The sequence below is a fragment of the Astatotilapia calliptera genome, chromosome 20 (genome assembly GCF_964374335.1).
Source record: "Astatotilapia calliptera chromosome 20, fAstCal68.1, whole genome shotgun sequence".
In the NCBI taxonomy this organism is placed as follows: domain Eukaryota; kingdom Metazoa; phylum Chordata; class Actinopteri; order Cichliformes; family Cichlidae; genus Astatotilapia; species Astatotilapia calliptera.
In genome coordinates this window covers 24,178,310-24,198,268 of record NC_137441.1, presented here as the reverse complement: position 1 = coordinate 24,198,268, position 19,959 = coordinate 24,178,310, and the positions used below count along the sequence as shown (strand labels likewise).

Here is a 19,959-nt window from a genome sequence, read left to right as displayed (position 1 = left end):
TTCATCATCAACACATGATCATAGTGAGGCATCTACTTGGAAAAGTTGGTAGAGCCAACAACCTGAAAACACACCTTTAGTGGGCGTGAGAGAGGTAGGCAGTGAGGTAAACCACTGTAAGCCATGTGAGTAAATAGAGTCTTTAACTTAACAACTCATTATGCATCTATAGTTATTATAAGTGCTTTTGGATTCTTGTTATCGTAGTATTTAAAGTCTCAGTATCATGTCAAAGGGGCCAGGTTACTGCTTTTCCAGAAAAAGGGAGATCCATACTCCTCTCCTCTTCTTAGTGAGAACCAGATATCTACTTAGTGGGTAAAAAAAGAATGTCAGCATATCCTCAGACATGGCAAAGTGATGTTTTCCATTTTGGTTAGGGCAATCAAAGTGTAGGCGCAATTCCACATTTTGTGCCACATGGAATAAATGTTATTATAAGAACAGCATTTTAACATAGTGGGAGAATGTGTTTACATGATCTTTTTAAGAAAGAAGCTGTTTGTTCTAAAGCAGAACATCCAGTCTACCTGCAGCACAGTAGCCAAACTTCCATAAAGTGTCTAATGATCCATGTGAAGGTACCAGATGTGGAACTAAAATACCTAAATTAGAATAAATTGACTTCTGGTTGTCAAGTGCCGAGAGAAGTACCAACACGGGCATGAGCTAGAGGGATCAAAACTTTCATGCATCCCAAATTAGTTTTTAATTTTGTTAAAATGTCCCCATATTTCTTTAGTCTGAGCACACAACAGCTGTCTTGCTAAGATTTTGTGTTGTTGTTTTTTTCTAATAATTTCATCTACAGGTAGTGGATGGCTTGTCTTTGCTCATACTCATAGATGAGCTGGCCTAAGGGTGTCTTAGAGACACAAGTGTGTGTAAGTGTGTGTGTGCTTCACCTGCTCCTGTCACCCACATGTCACACACACTCACAGCCCAGTATCCTCATGAATAATTCACCTGGTCTCACCTTCTGTTATTTAGTCGGTGCTCCATAACACCCTGCCATAAATCTCTGAACTACTCTCCACCTCTCTGTCTCCATTTCCTCTTCCCCTCTCTGCTATTCCATCTTCTCTTTCGCTCCTACGTCTTCACTCTAGTCCCATCATTAGCATAAGGGCTTCTTTCATTTGCTAACCCCGCTCTCCCTCTGCTTCTTCTTTTATCTTCTTCTTTCTTATTCTGCTCCGCAACTCTTCTTCTTGACCTTTTTTCTTTGTCTTTAATTTTTGACCTGTAACCCCCCCACTTTCCCCTTTTTTTTTTGCAATCTTGTTTCTTTTGGTTGCCTTTAGCTTCTTCTGTCTCATTCCCCTTTTTCTCAAGCCTTTGCTCTTTCACCATCTCTTTCTGCCCTCTCCTTGACTTTCCTCTGAGTGATGAGGTATAGAGTGACTTAGTGTGTAAAGCCAGAGTCTGGATGTGATCTGAAAATACAATGCGGATAGAACAGACGATGCAGCGATAAAGGGGAGGAGAGTGATGAAGAATGACAGAAAGTCGGAGTGGTGGGTTTTATGGAAGGTGGGGGCATGGACTGCTAGGAAGGAAGACAAAAAGGGAGGTAGCAAAGACAGAAGAGAAGGTGTGAAGAAAAGTGTGACCGAAGCCTGGTCGTAGAGGACAGGAATTAATTAAAAAATGTTAGAGATAAAGGAAGGCAGAAGACGTAGAAAGCTAACTAGCAGATCTTTTTAGGTACACTAGCAGCTCTAGATGTGTCAGTCAGTCAGTCCAATTATGGAAAAACTGCTGGATGCATTGCCAAAAAATGTGCAAACATTTGTGGTCATTCAAGAATATAGTCTTCAGTGATCCTCTGATCTTACTGTAAGCAGATAAAATAAATAAATAAATATATTCATTTAGAATTGGAAGAAAACCTTCATAAACGCCCTGTTGAATTCTTATTCAGTCCCATATTCAGATTAACGCAGACTGCATTCCCATCAGCCCTATCTGTAATTTTTGGGAAAGGTTAATTAGCAGGTATTAGCTAAACATGTTATTCTGCGACTTTTGACATAGTGCACATTATAGGTGGCAATCATTAGCACTGCAAAACTGTTGGCAGTCCCATAAGTATTTTCTGTGCTTTTTGAGAATGGCTAATTAATAAGTGTAAGCTTGCTAAACATGTTAAACTGTAATTGCTAACATGGTCAATATTATATATGCGAAGCATTACTTTTGCAGCATTGTTACAGTAAACATGTAAGCCTGCTGTATTGAGCATTCAGTTGTTGACAGAGGCAGCTGATTAATGTGCCACTTTGCACCCAGAGAAGAAAGGTTACTTAAATATGCTGCACAATGTTAAATTAATGTGTTGATTCTAATAATATTATTAGCAATTTTAGCATTGCACTACCATATTGTGCTTTATTTATGCTAGTACATGTCTGTTTGAGCTGTTGACCATTAAACGAAAATGAGGTCCACAAATGCTAAGAATGGTTCATTTCAGCCATTTCTTGGTGGTTGCTTAACTACTTGGTGACGTTATAAGATACGATGTGTAAGTCAGCTTTTGTAGCGATACATTAGATGTTATTATCATGAAATAAAGATGGGTAGACTGTTTTTATATGGTGCTACAAGGGATACATGCTTCAAACAGCCAATTTTAGCCAGTTAATATCTGACTATAATAAAAACATAAACTAGACCTGCAGAAATTTGGGTTTGTGCAGCCACGTTTCTGCATTATTATGTTTTTTGGTCTAGACCCTCGCACTCATGTTGGGTAAAATGTACACGCTTGTGATATGAAAGAATTTCCCTTTACTTGAGCACAATACAGATTTTCAAATATCCCTGTTATGTTGAGCATGTTATAATTGCTCATTGACTTTTCTTCTTTAAAGTGTCACAGCTTGATGCAAGACAGAAACAACATCTCTGTCACAAGCCCGCTGGTGGTGTGCAAACTGCGCACCTATACAGTAAACTCACAAGGCCATTGTGAGTTTACTGTATAGGTGCGCGATTATGCTAATGAGCATACAGTCACACGATCGTCCTTTATGGCCATCTGTCGTTCTCCCCGCTATCGATCAAGGTTGTGTTGGTGGAGCTCGCTCTGGGATAGCGCTGTGAGAAATTCATCATCTTGTACAGGCATGTTCATAGTTTCCTGATGGGAGCGGTGACAGCTCGTTGCTTTTGCGTGAGTGTCATGTGGAAACTATCAGCACAGGCTCATTTGAAGAGACAAGGTCAGGTTATTCGAACAGTAATCTCTACCTGAACTCTATCAAAGTTAATCACTTTGTCTGACGCGAAATCTTTCTATTAAGCACTTTTTGGGTTATTGTAACAAAAAAACAAAAAAACAGGTCACAGTTTTATATGTGCCCAACCTCACACTCTAAAACTTCCAAATTTCCTCTGGCAGCTTAGGTGGTGTAATATAAAAGTTTGGGTAATCATCGGTATGATGTTTGTTTTTCAGAGTCTGTATGATGTAATTTATCCAGTGAGTTGAGAGATTTGGGACTTCCATTAAAGCACAGAGTATAGTGTGCACAGGTAGATCATGAAATCTTTAAGCTAAGAGAGCAACAGGACCAACTGGAGGGAATTTCTGTCCTGTGTTTGTACTCAAACGTCCTGCCACATTTCAGAGAGATTTGTTTGCTCAGTTTGCTTGCCTGCTTGCCCGGGGTCAGTAACGGTAGAATGAACATATAGTATCAGGGAACATAGTTAGGAAAACAGTGATAGGGAAAGTGAGAGATAAACACAACAATGGAGAGACAGATGGACAAAGGTTTCTTAACTCTGCCCAGAACAGTAACAGTGAATGTTATCCCAATTCTTACAATTGCTTAGAAATGATATAAAAAGAGACTTCATAGTAGTTGAAGCAGGGAAGTGTGATGTGAGGAAATAAAACAGGTGTCAGGTGATGCTCACAGGCTGTCAGCAAAGGTGAAAAACTGTACAATCAATGTTAACCTCTCTGAATGAGCTGGACTCAAAATGTTTACTCCCATTCATTTGAAGCTACAGTGCGTATACCTTTCATCTTTGCCTTGTAGGTGTGATGACATCAAAATGCGGTCAGTATAGAAGTACAAAAGGGCTTAACACACCCACATTTATCAGAATGTAGTTAATGCCGGTCTCTTTGTTGGCAGATCTATTTTTACTCTTCTTCTTGGACGATCAGCCGGCCAGTTCCAAAGACAGATTTACAGCAGCGCCAAACTCTTTCGGTTTTTATGATGATTCCTTTAACTGGACTCTATGGCATGTTCACTTACTTGGAAGTGTCCTTCTATCACTGCGCTGACCTGAGCTTTTCAATCACTGTTTTTTAGCTGAGTTTGTGCTCCTTTGTCCTCATGGTGTCGATTTTTCCACCAGACTGGCTCACTAAAAGTCGAAGCTTTCAGATAGCATCGGTATATTTATGTTACAATCAGCTAAAACCCCCTTGACTACACACCATCCACTATTTAAATAATTATGTGGCTTCCAAAAGCTGCTGGCAGTAGCAGTGATGATTTTGGCATGTCCTTTAAAAGGGTGTCATCCAAACATGTGTTTTAAAGGGCCATTTAGAACTTTTTCTCTTTCTATGAAATTAATATTTTTCAATAAAAATATTTTTATGTTCTATGGCTAATGCTGTATTCACCCAGTTTTTTTTAAAGGGGACCTACTGTGATTTTCTGTTATACTTTGACTTTTAATAAGAGTTTCAAATAATGAGATCAGCTTATGTGCAAGTAATCCCTATACGCTGAAAGGTCAGGCTTCCATTGATCCATTGGGCCACCATTGGATCTGTACGTTAGTGAGAATGGATAATTATGATAAGGTCAACTCCAATCAGAACATTGCTTAAATGTAAAAGGAAGGGAATTCAGATGACTGTTTTCAGAGAGCAGGTCGAGCACGGCCTGGTATAAGAAATGCACAAGAATTATTTTAAACTTTAAATCATGCAACATTATAAGAGTAAAAAGATTTGATTTGTGTGGGTCATCTTCTCCCAGAGCTCTACACCAGATTAGGTGTGTCTGGGATTGCAGGTCTCTCCCCGTGCATCGTGATGTCCGCTTATTATCAGGAAGAGGCCAGCGTTGGTCCTGTGGGAGTTAAACTGAGTGGTGGGTGACCTTCTCTGGCTGTGGGCTGGAGTCCAGCTCCACAGCTCTGCGAGCAGCCCGACCCAGCAACACTACAGCCTTAGCATGACTAATGAGACTGATTCAGGCAGAGAATGGGAGAGATACTATCCTCTGTGTGTATGTATGTGTGTGTGTTTAAGGCTCACTTTATCTCCATTTTTTCTGCCTCTTCCCCACTTTGTATACTTCTCATATGTGTGTGTGTGTGCCCACCTCTTATCCTGGCCTCCAAAGAAGCAGGACAAAACAACGGTGAAAACAAACAGAGGAAAATGGCCTGATAATAAGAGCGTGCAAGTGTTCGTGCATGTGAGTCCGCACTGTTTGCACAAAACAAGGTGGACGTCAGTGGGAAAATTGCCTGCAGAGAGCAAGAAGACTCCTCTATTGTTACTGCTCCCTCTCTCTGACTGACTCTGCCTCTATCTTTTCTCCCTCTCTTGCTTGCTCTGTCTCTATTTTTCTGTGAGCATAATAGTGTTTATTAATATTTATCAGTGTTGATCACTGCTGGCCAGGATTATAGTCTATTTCTGTGGCATTTTGTATTCTGTCTTCCAGGCGACTGGTGACTAAGTGCGTGCATATGTATTTGTGTCCATTCACGACTTCATTCTTTCCTGATCTTGCCATTGTGTCTTTAGTCTCATTAGTGATGGGTCTCATCTACATTGCATTACTCTTTGGGCCTGCTGGGTGGGGAATTTGAAGGCTTCAATGGCTGTACTTATATGACCATTTTCTTAATATTTGATGAAGAAGCTTGATCATTTATCTTAAAGTAAAATATACAATTATCAGCGCAAGCACAATGCAGTAGGGGTGAAGTGGGAACTCTAACAGTGGTAGAAGTTCTATTCATTTTAAGCAAATAAGGTTTTCTTTTACTTGGAACATTTTGATTTGGTCCTGGTTGAACAATTAGGTGATGACATTATCTGAATGTTATTAGAAAAGCCTGGAATTCTGTGTACATACGTGAAAAGAGATTACTTCTATGAGTCCCAAAGAAGGCATTTAGCTGAAAAAGAAAGCTTCACTAAGCTAAAAATTCCCTTCTGTGCATTGTTAATAGTGAGTTAAAGCTAAAGAGCTAAGTAGCAATCTGTAATACATACAGCAATCAGAATTTTATTCCCGTTAGTTTATTTTGGATGAATGAGGCAGAATTAAATAACCTTAGTAATTAAAATTAATAATGTATTGTGACACAACTGTTTTCTTATCAATTAGCCTCCAGCTAGTTTAAGCTAATTATCTAACTGGCTCCAAGCTACGCACCATAGAGAGAGTATGCTACTAAACAGCAGTCTGTTGAAGAGCTACGAGACTAGCTAGACTCAACCAAAATGCTCAAAGCACAAAACAAGACACATAAAGATACTCAGTGTTTTTTACAATCGTGTTTATTACTTAGGTTTTCAGGGAGCTTTCAAATGGGAGTTTACAGTGGTGAGAAATACTCATAACACTAGCTGTAGAGTTGTATTAGCTAAATTTTAGAGGTACTTAAAACTAAAATTTTGTTATAATCTACCTTTCAATTGTTGTCAGCCAAATCTGTCCAAGTGTCTTTCGCCTTGACATGTTCAGGACTGAACATGTCAAGGTGCATAGACTGGCATTCGCCTATATCCTGCCTGCATGCCTTATTCATTTTCACCAGCACTTTCGTTCTATATGTTTTCTATCTAACACTCACACCGGATACATTGGACAGTAACTTGAAGTTCAGCATGCAGACTGACGCAGCCAGGGATTGAACCACCAACCTCCCAATTGATATATGACCTGCTCTACCACCTGAACTACACAGCAAATCCAGCATGTCCAAATTAACACTGTCGGATTTGATTTCAACACTATTAAAGTGTCTATATGGGTCCACACCAGAGAGTGTTAATTTAACTCTTTTTGGAGAGTTGGTACGTTAACTCTGATTTAGTGTTAAACACCAAATCTGTCTGGAGTTGATAATTTAACACTTGGTGTTAAGAGTTTATATATTAACTCTCAAAGAGTATTTTAGTTTAACTACGTAAGAGTTATCTTCTAATTCATTCTAAAAAGCGGGAATTTTACTGCACAAAACTCTGGAGGGATCTTAATGCTAACATAAAACCCAGTCAGGACATCTGCTACTGCTGTTTGCTCATTTTTTTTTTTTATGGGAGATCATTTTCAGGCTTCAAGTAGCACCATTATAACCAACATTTCACATTCTAGACATTGTTTTTGTGTATTGGACCAAAAAATTTGACTGAAAATTCACATGCAAGCTTTTTTTCAAGGCTGTGGTATTTGCCCGCAAACAATACCTTTCAGCTAGCTAAAACAGAATAATATCACCGAGCAACATGGCTAATGCCTTTCACACAGCTTTGTCTCAACTCCAAAGAGCCACAGACGTAAAAGCTAATAATAATAATTGAAACAATCTTTGAAAAAATGACTTACCAAGCATGGCAAACAACTCAAATATGTAGAGCAAAATGTTCTGAAACGGCTTCACTTCAGCTTTGATTGGAGCCTATGGTGCTGGGGGCGGAGTCTGTGAATTTACTCTATTAGTGTCATAGACCCTCTAGGAGTTCAGTTAAGAGGTCAAGATTTAATGTTTCCATTGTAACACCTCCAGATTTGACATAGAAACACTCGTTTTTAACACTCGATTTTAACTACTATCATTTTACACCTCAGAGTTACATTAAAAGAATGTGACTCTACTTAGAGTAAAATTAACTCTACTTTTGCAAGAAGACCACTAACACCAAAACATTTAACACTTTTGTTATTTGCTGTGTACAACCACCCCAGAAAGCTTAGACAAAGTCTCATAGTGATAGCAACCACTACAAAGAAAAGTCAAAGGACCAAATTTGTCCAAATGTAACTCGTCAGATGCTTTTCATTGGGAGCTGTTGTAACTGTTGTAGGACTATTGTAGCATAGCTGGAGAGGCTGAACATTTGGCTTTGTGACCGCTGAGTGGAAAAGGAGCAATGTGTGTGATAGTTGATTGCAGTTAGAAACAGCACAGAATTTCATTTTTCTTGTGTTTTCCTTGATGTCTTATGTTTACTGTGGACTTCCTGCTTTCAAGGGATTGGACTAAGAGTCAATTTGTTTGTTGGATGGGTAGGGAAGAAAAAAAAGTCTGACTTTCATTCTGAGTGGCACCCCAGCTTTTGCCAGAAACTACTACACTTAAGAAACTTAAGATTGATGATGGATAAATTATTCAGATTCATGATCTATCACGGTTTCAACTGTAGGTGGTTCACTATTGTCTGCGCTACAAGTGAATAAATGAAATACAGTAATATAGTTCTGCATTATGAGCTGTTCCAAAGTAATGGGGCATAAATGTGTTCTCCCCCAAAAAAGAGGCACTCAACCTATGATCTGTACATTGCCTTGCCTTATTTTGCTACTGTTGACACTGTTTCTAGAAGAGCAGGTGATAGCACTGAAAGCAGGCTGTGTTATCTGAGGCTAGAGCGGGAACTTCCCCTTTGTATTAAAAAACTCAAGTTTTTTATGACTCTGCTGGAGACTAAGTGACTTGGAAAGAGATTCTTTTACAGCGCTGTGATAAATACATGCGGCATAGGGGTGAATTGCTGTCAGATGCTGTCTAGAATACAGCCCATTGGGGGGGAAGTACTTTTTGATGAGGTGCACTTTTCTCTCCTGCCTTTTAAAGACGTTTTGATGCATGACACAGCGAAATGTTAGATACCTCGAGGCATTTTAATGAATTCAGCCGTAACACTTCCCCATATGTTTTTGTGTCGTGATATTTTCTGCTCCAGGGTGAGTCACATAAGCCCCCCTCTTCATATTGAAATCTCCTAATTTATATTAATTCAAAACAGGGAAATTCTCCGATCCAGTATGAATGGAATGGTGCCCGTTAACTAAACTTAATGCACAGTGGTGTTCATTGTTAAGTGTACCACATGACAAAGTGGATTAATGGCTGCAGTGGCACTCATGAGAGTGTGAGCTTGTTACGGATTTGGAGTGTTTGGAGCTTGTGACTGCTTAGCCTTAAAGCTGTTTGAGTTGGATCTGAAGTGACCTTTTTCTCAGAAACTCAGCAGCAGATTTCCGAGTTGACGCTGAACAGAAATATCAACAGCGAGAGCGCAGTTTAAGAATCACTTTTTAAAATGAATAGTCCTTCTCTATTAGGCTGAAAAAAAAAAGTCTGGAGCTGGTGTAACTTCACCAAATAGAAGAAAAACAATTCTCCTATTAGCTATTTAACTGGGTCAAAAAGTCAACAGCTTCCTCCCCCTTTCACTACGAGCCTCTGGTGGTCGTCCAGGCCACAAATCAATGCAGCACATTCACAAAATGCTGACCTGCAGCATCTAATGAAGAGTGTAATTATTTATTGATGGGCGTTTATGCTTTCTCGTGTTTGCACGGGTTTATCACAGACATCTGTGCACGCATGTATGTTAGCGCCGCCGTATTCATTAATTAATGCATATTTGTTCCTTCAATTATTCATATACTGTACGTGGAAATGGAAGGGGTATATTCATGCATGTGCAGGTTTACAGCAAATGTGCAGGTTTGTCCCAGCTTCATTTGGGTTCTCCTGCCAGCTACTCAGCAGGCTCTCCAAGGCGAGATAAAACTTAAAGACGTCCCTTGGCGTCCTCTTTTTTTCAGTCTGGATATGGATACGCATACACAGGTCTGAAATCCATTTTGCCTGCAGCGATTCAGTTTTTACTTTATGTATCTTAAACATTTCACTACCAACATGTCTTAGAGATATGTTTAATTTTTCACTGGAACAATGTGTTGAAGAAAAAAAGGTTGCACGACAACATGGGAACTAATAAGAACTGTTGAACAGCACAAACTTTATAGTCAATAATGAGTCAACTTCTTTCACTCAAATGCGGCTGACATCTGCAGTTTTCTGTGTGTCACGTTTAGCTTTGAGTGGTAGATATCAGGATGAGGCTATGATGCGACATCCGGGCCTCTTTTGACACACCCAACATTTGGGGCTACTCGTGTCAACGCCATCCTATGACTTGTCGGTCACATGAGGCCCACTCAACACCTGCTGTAACCCGTGTCAAGCCCCGGCTCATAACATTTGGGCCACATCTGGTCTGAACAGTAATTGCCAGTGCCGTATCTGAGGCATAAATGCCAGCCGGATCCCAAATTAGGCCCAAATGCATCTGTTTTCTGGGTTTGTTCAAATCGTAGTATGTTTATACTAGATATATAAAATTAATTTACATATATACACTAGGGCAGAGTTAGTACACAGCTAAGGACTGAAACAGTCACTTTTCCCAAATGCATTATTGCATCTTATGTAGCCCCCATTGTATGCAGCATAAAGTGTAATACAGCAATGCTTCAAGTTGAAGAGAAACTCTGATCCTGAATATGATCAGTCTTTAATCACAATTTTAATATGTTTTCCCAAAGAAAACCCATTAAATTATTATTATTTAAATTCCATATATTATTCCCTATATGTCTATAGGTTGTCAATACAGTCAGTCAGAGTAAGAAACATAGTTTTAAATAGCTCCATGTAGCATTATTAGCACTTTAACCTCAAGATCATTCTATTGATCTTGAAGAGGAGGTCAGAGGTCAAATGTGATGTGATATTTTTTTTATCTTTATTTAAACTTTATTTTATCTTTACCAAGAATCATAGCTTCTAAGTTCTAAGGCTTTTTGTCAATTTTTGACCAATAAATAATTAAGTTGACCTTGAAGACCTTTGTGGATGTAAGCCAAATTTTAATAGATTGTTAACATGACCCCACTGTACAGCCCTGCGAAGTTTTATCAGATCATCATCCAAAGATTTTTCGAACTATCGTGTTCACTCATTTTTTTCATTCATTTTGTAATCCTGTTAAATTGCACATAGCATGCCATTTGATTTCAGTCTGGTTGCACCGCAGTGTGCATGAATGCGTGGAGTTGAAGCTGCATGCCTGTATTTTCAGCTTGTGTTGCTCTGTGTCACTCTGTGCCTGCCACTCTCACCGTACAGCCCCGTAGTATTTTACAACCTCTCATATTTGGGTGAATTTCTGTAGAGGTCTGTAATAATTGGATTATGGCTGTCAGGGAAGGCTTTAGTTCAGATTACACAGATTTTAGTGTGCAGTGCTCAGATGGACAGAATAGCTTAAAGAGCATCATCTGGCTCATGTTACATAGAAAGTGCATTTTGGCAAATTCACAGATGTGATGTTTGCCTACATTTGGTAAATGTAGGCCAAGAGTAGCAGATGCGTTCTGGAAACCAAAAGTGTTTCTGTATCCATGTATCTGTGTCAGTCTAGACGTCTGTGATGTCCTAATAAAGTTTTCTGGCCCTTAAAATCCTTAAATATTACAGTAGATACCAGCCAGTACTGATCCAACCTGAAACTATATATACCTCAGCACAGCTCGGTACACCTGCCCAGTCTCAAGCTTAAAAATGAGAGAATATAAATATATTATTGTGCTGAAAACCTTTCAAAAATATTGATTATTATCTCACAAATACAGAGAATAGGTGTACCCTACTGATCCAAGCGCTGAAGGTCATGTTTCAAAAGTATTAAGTCGGTGTATTTCATTCCTGAAACTGAAAATTCAGCTGCCTGCACAGAGCATACAAACATCCCACAGAATTTATGCTAATTAGCAGCAGCTGAAATGATCTGCCAGTGGTCCCCGTCTTAAGTGCTTAAAGCATCTCTTTGATTTCAGACTTTAGACAATCTGTATGTTATTTCATTTCAGGTGTGTGGACTTAGTCACTCAAGTTGTTGAGTGAAGCTGCTGTTCTGAAGGAATACAGCTTTGCAACAAAATGCTGATGGCAAGCTCAAAAAAGATGTTGGCATTCAACACTGTATCAACTACAGCAGTTACTCTAAAAGGGGGGAACAAGTACCCCCAACTGTAAGTGATTATTGAATCTAGCACAGCAATGCATTACTGAAAAATGTAATGTGACTACATTAACCCCCAACCCTGACTATAACCGTGAAGATATCCTAGACAGCAAAACTAAAACTAAGAAGGCCTGAGAATATAACATAAGGAAACCAACCGGGAGATACCTGCTTAGGACAAAACTCAAAATGCTATAAAGAATAAACGATAAAGAAAATGTTAAAAAAACGAAATTCAAACGTCCAGGACTGTGACATCAAAAGCAGCTAAGAGACATAGCTTTAAGCGTTGATGTTCAATACAGTAAAACTGTATTAGTTAAAATTCTGAATCTTAATGTAGATGAAGGTAAGTCATGATTACATGTTGTGTTACAGTACAAATTTCACTAATGTGAAGATGAAAATAGACATTTTTCCAGCAGGCAGTGTTGAAAATATGTATGACTGCTGTCAACAAATCTACTGTGCCAAGAAAAAAAAGCCCCGACATGGCAGACTGGAACTTTCCATGTGGAATTAGCTCAGTTGATGGCAGAGGCTATCTGGGGTAAAGCGAGCTGCTGTCCCACTGTGGCACATTAACCTATATGGCCAACTGACACTCAAGTGTTGGATCCTAGCCCTCTCTTCCCTCAGCCTCTAGGGATTTCTCTGCTTTGTGCGTTTTGTTTTGCTTCACACCTTCATGAATTTATGACCCAGAAAAGTTTCCCAGTGGGGATCAGTTCTTCACAATTGCAGAGACTAACAGGGATTTCAAATGTGCTCCACCTTGTTTTGGAATTCACCAGGGCACCACTTAAAGCAACAGGACCCGCATTCGTGATTCATCCTCTCCGTTTGAAAGTCGGCAATTAAAACTAATTAACCCAAAAGTGTGTTTCAAGGCGTTTTAAAGTACATTGAGTGCCATAAACACTGAACTCGATGAGGCATCCTACATGCGTGGATTCCTGCACCAAGGAGTGGAAAAATGGAAGAAGGGATGGCTTTAGTTAGGAAGTTAGACAGTGGGTTATTTCCAGAGCTGTTCAGATAATTCCAAATTTACTCTATGGTGTTTTCATACTTGCGCATGTTGTGCAGACGCTGTTTATAAGGGGAATAGAGTGGAAAAATACAATAAAGAAGTGGGAAATTGGGGGTTGATGTGAGCGACAGAGTGCAAAACACGCTGCAGTGTCATGCACAGACAAATACGTCTTCAACAAGTTTACACATTGCAGGTCAGTCAAGTGTTATGTGTTTTTATGTGAGTTATGTTTCAACTCCTTTGACTGTTTTTAGTTGAGACGTTGAGGGTGAAAGAAATCGGGCCAAAACGACAAGAGACGCGCACAAGATTCAAGTTTGGGTGCAGAACAATGAACCAGCAGAGTGCAAGAAAACTGTGCAGAATAAATCTAGCTGTGAAATAAATGTTGATCTCTTGGCATCCCAGCTATTCCGCTGACTCTCACCTCTGAGGCTGAAGTTTCGCTCTCTCTCCCTTTTTCGCCTGCAGCTTTTCGTTCCACCAGAGCACATCTCCATGCTGCCAGGCTCTCCCTACATCCCTCCATTAATACTCCTCATTTCATCCAAGCCAAAACAACAGATGCTGAAATGTCGAAGTGTCTTCCCTCCACCCGTGAACTCACAGAATAGTGGAGGGGAAAAAAAAAGAAAGCATATTTAATTTTTAAAATTTATTTATTTATATTTCCCACATAAAAAGCCACTGACACCTCGTTCTGGATGTAATAACAAGGATGCCATGTAAATAATCTGCCTTTTTTATTTGTTAAACTAAAGTTAACAGTTCGTTTACACGTTAACATTTTTTTGAACAGTTTTTTCCGTGTTTTTCTCCAGCTGCTGTGTTAGTGTGTAGTGGATAACTCAGCATGGTTTAGTTTGGAGTGCTTTTTGCAAATAATCTGGCAGATAACAGAAATGGTTCTCCCTTTTTTATTTTTCCAAGACTGGCAACATCTATTACAGTGGTATTAATTTGTATTAGTTTCCAGTAGTGAATCGCTGAACCTGAAAGAAAACCTTTAGTGGCCCTTAACTAAACATCTGTGAGTGCTTGTATATACAAAAAAAAGACAAGTGAATTCAGCTTTCTTTTCAATAAATATTTGGGATGGCAGTTATTTTTAAAGCCATGAAGCATCTATATTTACATATATTTACATTTTCACTTACATCTCTCTATTTCTTGGCATTTCTTCCCAAAGGCTACTATAGCAAAATCTGCAAACAGTTCAATTGAATTCATTTCATTTATATAGCACCAAATCCCAACAACCGCTTCCTCAAGGCGCTTTATATTGTAAGATAAAGACCCTAAAATAATACAGGGAAAACCCCAACAATCACACGACCCCCTGTGAGCAAGCACTTGGGAACAGCGGGAACGAAAAACTCCCTTTTATCAGGAAGAAACCTCCAGCAGAACCAGGCTCAAGGAGGGGCGGCCATCTGCTGCGACTGATTAATGGTGATGGGAGGATGACAGGATAAAACACATACAGTGGGAGTGAGAGATTAACAATAAGTAAATATTGAATGCAAAGTGTTGCATAAACACACAGAAGTTCCACAGAGGAGAGGCCTGAAAGCTGAGAGGATGTGCTATCCATACACTTTGTGGGTAGAGCGCACAGCTGGATAGCGGCTAGAAAGTGCTACAGTAAATAACGTCTTGATGCCTGCTCAATCATCCAGGTGAGGAAATCCCAAAAGTTGATTCTGTTCATCCGGATGTAGCGTTTTCAGTGGGAGAAACATTTTGACGCTCATTCAAGTGGCGTCTTCAGTCTCCTGTAAATAATATGCATGTAAAATACTAGAATTTCACTCAAAAGAACTGGAGCACAGCCAAGCTAGCCATGTTAGCTAGGCTTTAATAATACCAAAGTTGGAATGAAATATGAGTTATACATATGATTATGATTACCAGTATTATCTTACATTAGATTATATGGGGATTGACTCACTGTTGGAGCTAGCCTCAAGTAGCCGTTCAAGCAACTGAAGTTTTTGTCTGCCCACAAGGTTGCTGCTTAATTAATCCAGCTCCTTCCCCAAAAGAATACCTTGGTGGGAGATGAATAGAGAGAACTCATTTGTGTGTCTTTTTTATAACTGTTTCATATTGCAGTGTCATGGCTAAATCCCTAAATTAGGTTGTTGTCAGAATACACCATTCAAAAATTCTCAAGGCTGAGCGTCAGCGTTTTGTCAGGGTTTTTGGAACATTGGCACAAAAACTACTTGTGACAAATTAGTCTTTGGTATCTTGTGCTTATCTAATTAGATTAGTTGTTACACCAACTGCAGTAATATTCTGTCTTTATGTGCATGTGACAGCATGCACATGTGTGTGTGGGTGTGAGATGCAGATGCTCGTAGTTCTGTTGCCATTAGAGCAGACTGCTCTGCCAGATGTCTGCACTAAGTCCACTTTGTGTGTGTGTGTGTGTGTGTGATGGCAAGGAATGTATTGCCTCTGCAAGACAACCACACACACACACACACACTATAACACATACAAATGCACATTTAGCTACAAAGGATGTGTGTGTATAGGTTTTGTCTGTGTATTTGTGCATAAACAGGTCAAACATTCAAGTGTTCCAGTCTGTTAGACAGATGTTTAAGATCCCCACTGCACCCCCCCCTCCACTGTCACACGAATACACACTGTCTTTCTCTCTGCTTGTTTGTCATATGCCCTGAAAAACACACACACACACACGCACTCTGACTCATTAACAACCAATTAGAGAGCAGATATTGGCTCAGTGGGGAAACCGAAAGGCCAACCATTGCTGTCCTGCGCTTCCAACGCCAAGTCACAACAAATACCTGGATGTAGGCCAGGGTGGTGTGTGTGTGTGTGTGTGTGTGTGTGTGTGTGTGTGTGTGTGTGTGTGTGTGTGTGTGTGTGTGAGTGTTGTTTACTTCTGGTTTCAAAGTTTGGCAGTCGCATCTCATACCCTTTCTTTATTAAAAAAGACAGAGGCACGCTAACCCCGCATAATTAAATGCGTTCTTTTCGCCTCTGCAAGTCTTGTTGTTCATTGCATCAGCCAGCACGTCTCTGTAGTACAACTCTTGCTTCGACATTATCGTTCTCACATGGGAAAGAGGCACGAACTGTGTTTAACATATACATGCAGAAACACACGCACACACTCGCGTGTTCTCCGCGGGATTGGAGCGATGTGTTTATGCCACTGTTGGATGAGGAGATGCTTGAGGCATTAGGCTCTCTGGAGAGCATGTTGACAACATCTTTCTCTGTCTCTCTCTTTCTCCCTTTCAGTTTACCTCAATCACTGTCTCTCACTTGCTCACTTCCTTCCCCTGTCCTCTCGTTGTGATGAGATTTTTTTAGTGCTCCCTTACATCTCTGCAAATGAGTCAAATTGGAAAAAGACAATCTGCTCACAATTTAAGTTGATTAGACGGTTGACTCTTTCACTCTCAGTATGTTACTCAGAGAACTAAAGAGCGTGACAGAGAGTGCGGAGGAGACTAGTGCACATATTTAACACACCATCAGTAAACAAAAAGTTCCCTCACCTTAAACTGATTCTTGGAAGACCGGGAATAGACTATATATAAAAGATGGATGTCGCTTCTGGGGAAGTAAATCCAATTTGAAAGTTCCTCAAAACTGAATTGTTGTAATGGACAGCAGAGGGCAGTCGTGGGGTTGCAAAAAGAAGCCTAAAAATATAGAAGTTAAAGGGAAAACAATACTACAACTCACTTGACCTATGACCTCAAGAAACATTTCTTAAGGACTTCGTCGATTTAGTCAGTTCAGTGGCAAAAACGCTCAGCTTGACGTTTTGCAACACGACTTCGCTATCCAGCGAGTGAGCTGTGTCCGTTGTTTATTTACAGTCTATGGGAAAAACAATTATCCATGCGCCTGCTTTCAGATTTAGCTTAAAAGGGTCGGCACGTGGCTGAAATTGAGCCAGCTATGTAGACGACACACTCAAATGCTGGTCAACCCAAACAGGCACAAATAGAAAAAACCTGAGCCTAGCGCAGCACATTCCCCCGGCACTTAATGACCAGCTGCGAATAAAAATTTCCTTAGAGTAAATCAATGGAAAGTCATAGCAAAGGAGCTGTTCTCCATGCTTCAGAGGTTGGCTGTAGCTCACCCTGACTGCTGCTTCTCATATATTAGCATTCCAAATCTATAAACAAGCATTTCTCCGAACAGCAAATACTTTTTTTTTTCTCCTCGCAACTTTTGAAAAACCCAGTTTAAAGTTTATTTAACAAAACGTAGTTATTCTGAAGGTAATTTCAGAAACTACTCAGTCTGCTGCACAAGAAAAATATGACTACTTTTTGAACTTGTTTCTTTTTTTCATTCAAACAAAGATTGTTGCCAATTACTACCTAGACAGGAAAGAGAAATGTAATAAGAGTCTTTTTGTTAAGCAGTAGATGGATTTTCTTTTTTTTTTTTTCATGTAAATTGTTACAAGAGTCTATCAGGAATCTGAAAGTACCATTGGCACAGTAATAAAAGTTGTAAAATGAGTTTTTTAAGAATCCCTATTTTCTCTATAGGAGAGCCGACTGTTTACCACTGCAGTGTGAATCTTATTCTAACATGTTTGAGGGAAAAACTTCAGGACAGGCTTCTTCAGGAAGGAGAAAGCACACTGCGCTGATTACGTTGCATATAGTGATCCTGCTACGTCCACTGTGAATTACACGAAACCTGCTGCTGTAGAAGCAGACCTAAAAGAACAAATATACCTACACCCCACGTCAATTTTTGTTCGATCTTCAAAATCGATGTGTTCTAAAGTATGCTTGCCAGATACTTTTCACTATGTGTGACATTGAAATACACATTCTAAATACAAGTATTTACAAATTGAAAGCAGATGCTGCAGCCTTAAGTCTGCAGACAAAGTACTTGTAAGTGAGGAGTCAGGAAAAAAAGGCAAACGACAAACAGAAGTGGAATAGTTGTTTTACGATTTGTGATTGCGTGTGTGTGTGTGTGTGTGTGTGTGTGTGTGTGTGTGTGTGTGTGTGTGTGTGTGGTCGGGGGGTGGATGGGTTCACTGTAGCTGTGGTGAAGTTGGTAACATGTTCTTCCCAGTGCTGCATACTTTCGAACCACAGTATGGTCTCTGCTGTTTTTTTCTCTCTCCCTAGTTAATAGGCAGTTTACAGGGCGGGATCTAAACTCTCTCTGTGTCTGTCTTCCTGGCTTTAGGCTCATTAATGGCGACAAGAGTGCTGTTGACCCCTGAGCCGTCCCCCATGTCTCTCCTCCCTATCTCCCCTCTTCTGTCCTTTTCCCCCCTCTCTCCATCTCCTTTCCTTTTCCCCTTATCTCACTTGCCCCACTCTTTCCCTCGTCACCCCATCATCATTCACCCAGCAAGAGTTTGGCAGGGGTCTGTGTGTGTCTATGTGTGTGCGTGTTGCCAGGGGCCAGCGAGTGCCTGTGTACAGCAGAGGTCTTTGGTAAGGACAACACAGGGGACTCTGTCCTTGTCTAACCCCCTGGAAATAGAACAAAGGTGTGTGGTTGTGTGTAATAATGCTATGTACAGTGTCCCGAGTATGAGCTATAGCTAGTAATATTAATAGCATGGTCAGAGGTCCACCAGGCCAACAGGGACAAGCTATATAGAGCCTATAAACGCACTAATAAAAGACTACAGCAGGTCACCTTATGTTAGGCACAAGTGAAGGATCGTTGCACTGATTTACACAAAGTGTGGTGTAATCGTCCAGGTAGGGATAGCAGATTAAACCTAAATTAACATGAAGTTAAACATGAAAGATCCACTGCATGTATGGAGGACAGTGACGATCTTAAAGTACACATGGGAGTGAAATAAGACACGCAGGAAAAACGCGCAGTATATAATTATAATAATCTGACGTCTGCAGACATAGCAAACATCAGATTATTATGATGGCATATTCAAACTGCTAGCAGCTAATGCTCTTTTAAGTGCATGTAAAACACAGTTCTGTTATAACCGATGCTATAGGAGCACATACAATACTTCCCGAGTGGTCGCTGTTGTTGTGTTTCACCCTTGAAGACACTCTTTTTAAAAAGGCATTTTTTATAAGCTTGGCATCCATCAGCTGCAAAGCAGCACAGTGTTGCTCTTTACTGATAGCTTCTACTGTTAATGTATTGGTGGGTACAAGCAGACGATCATTTAAATATGAACATCAGACTCGTTTCCATCATAACGTGAAGCCATGAAACCCTCATAGTGGACAGACCCTGTAAGCTAGCATTTCTGTTGACCTTTGATTAGTTACAGTTTGAAAAACTGATGATGCACCGACACCCGATACATAACTATATCGATTAAAGAGACTTTTAGCTTAGTATGAATGGAGTCACAGTATGCTCTGTAGCATTAACGACTGAAGTCTAAATAATTAAATGTGTGTGAGGATTTCTCTTTTTCTTCCCTCGTGGTTTTGTATCATGTGCATTATTATGCTTTAATTAGGCTCTTAAGTCACTTTCATATTGGTGGCTGGAAATGCTTCGGCTTCTCCTTAATGAGTAGCTGCGGAGGAATGATAAAGTAGGCAGACTATAGGAATTACATGTCTACAAGGCACACAACAGCTAGCAGATGTCAGGTCTGTGTGAGGCCACATTTGTCTGCAGTGAAAACACGTCGACTGAACGCTCCACTGTGCCTCAATCTGAGCTGTTGACTCTATGGTAATGATGCAAGTCAAGCTAAACATAACAAACCATTAGCGTCCTCAGCATGCCGACAACAGCGCTGGGAAGATGGTGATCTCGCTTCTGTGTGCGCGAGCTTGACAGACACTGG

The 19,959-nt window shown here is 40.1% G+C and overlaps 1 protein-coding gene across 1 annotated transcript in view; it reads left to right on the top strand.

Annotated features, from left to right (window-relative positions):
• The window catches only part of LOC113012858 (plexin-A1-like), a 309,396-nt gene that overhangs the window by 47,673 nt on the left and 241,764 nt on the right, over positions 1-19,959 (top strand). The gene's annotated exons all lie outside the window — the stretch shown is intronic.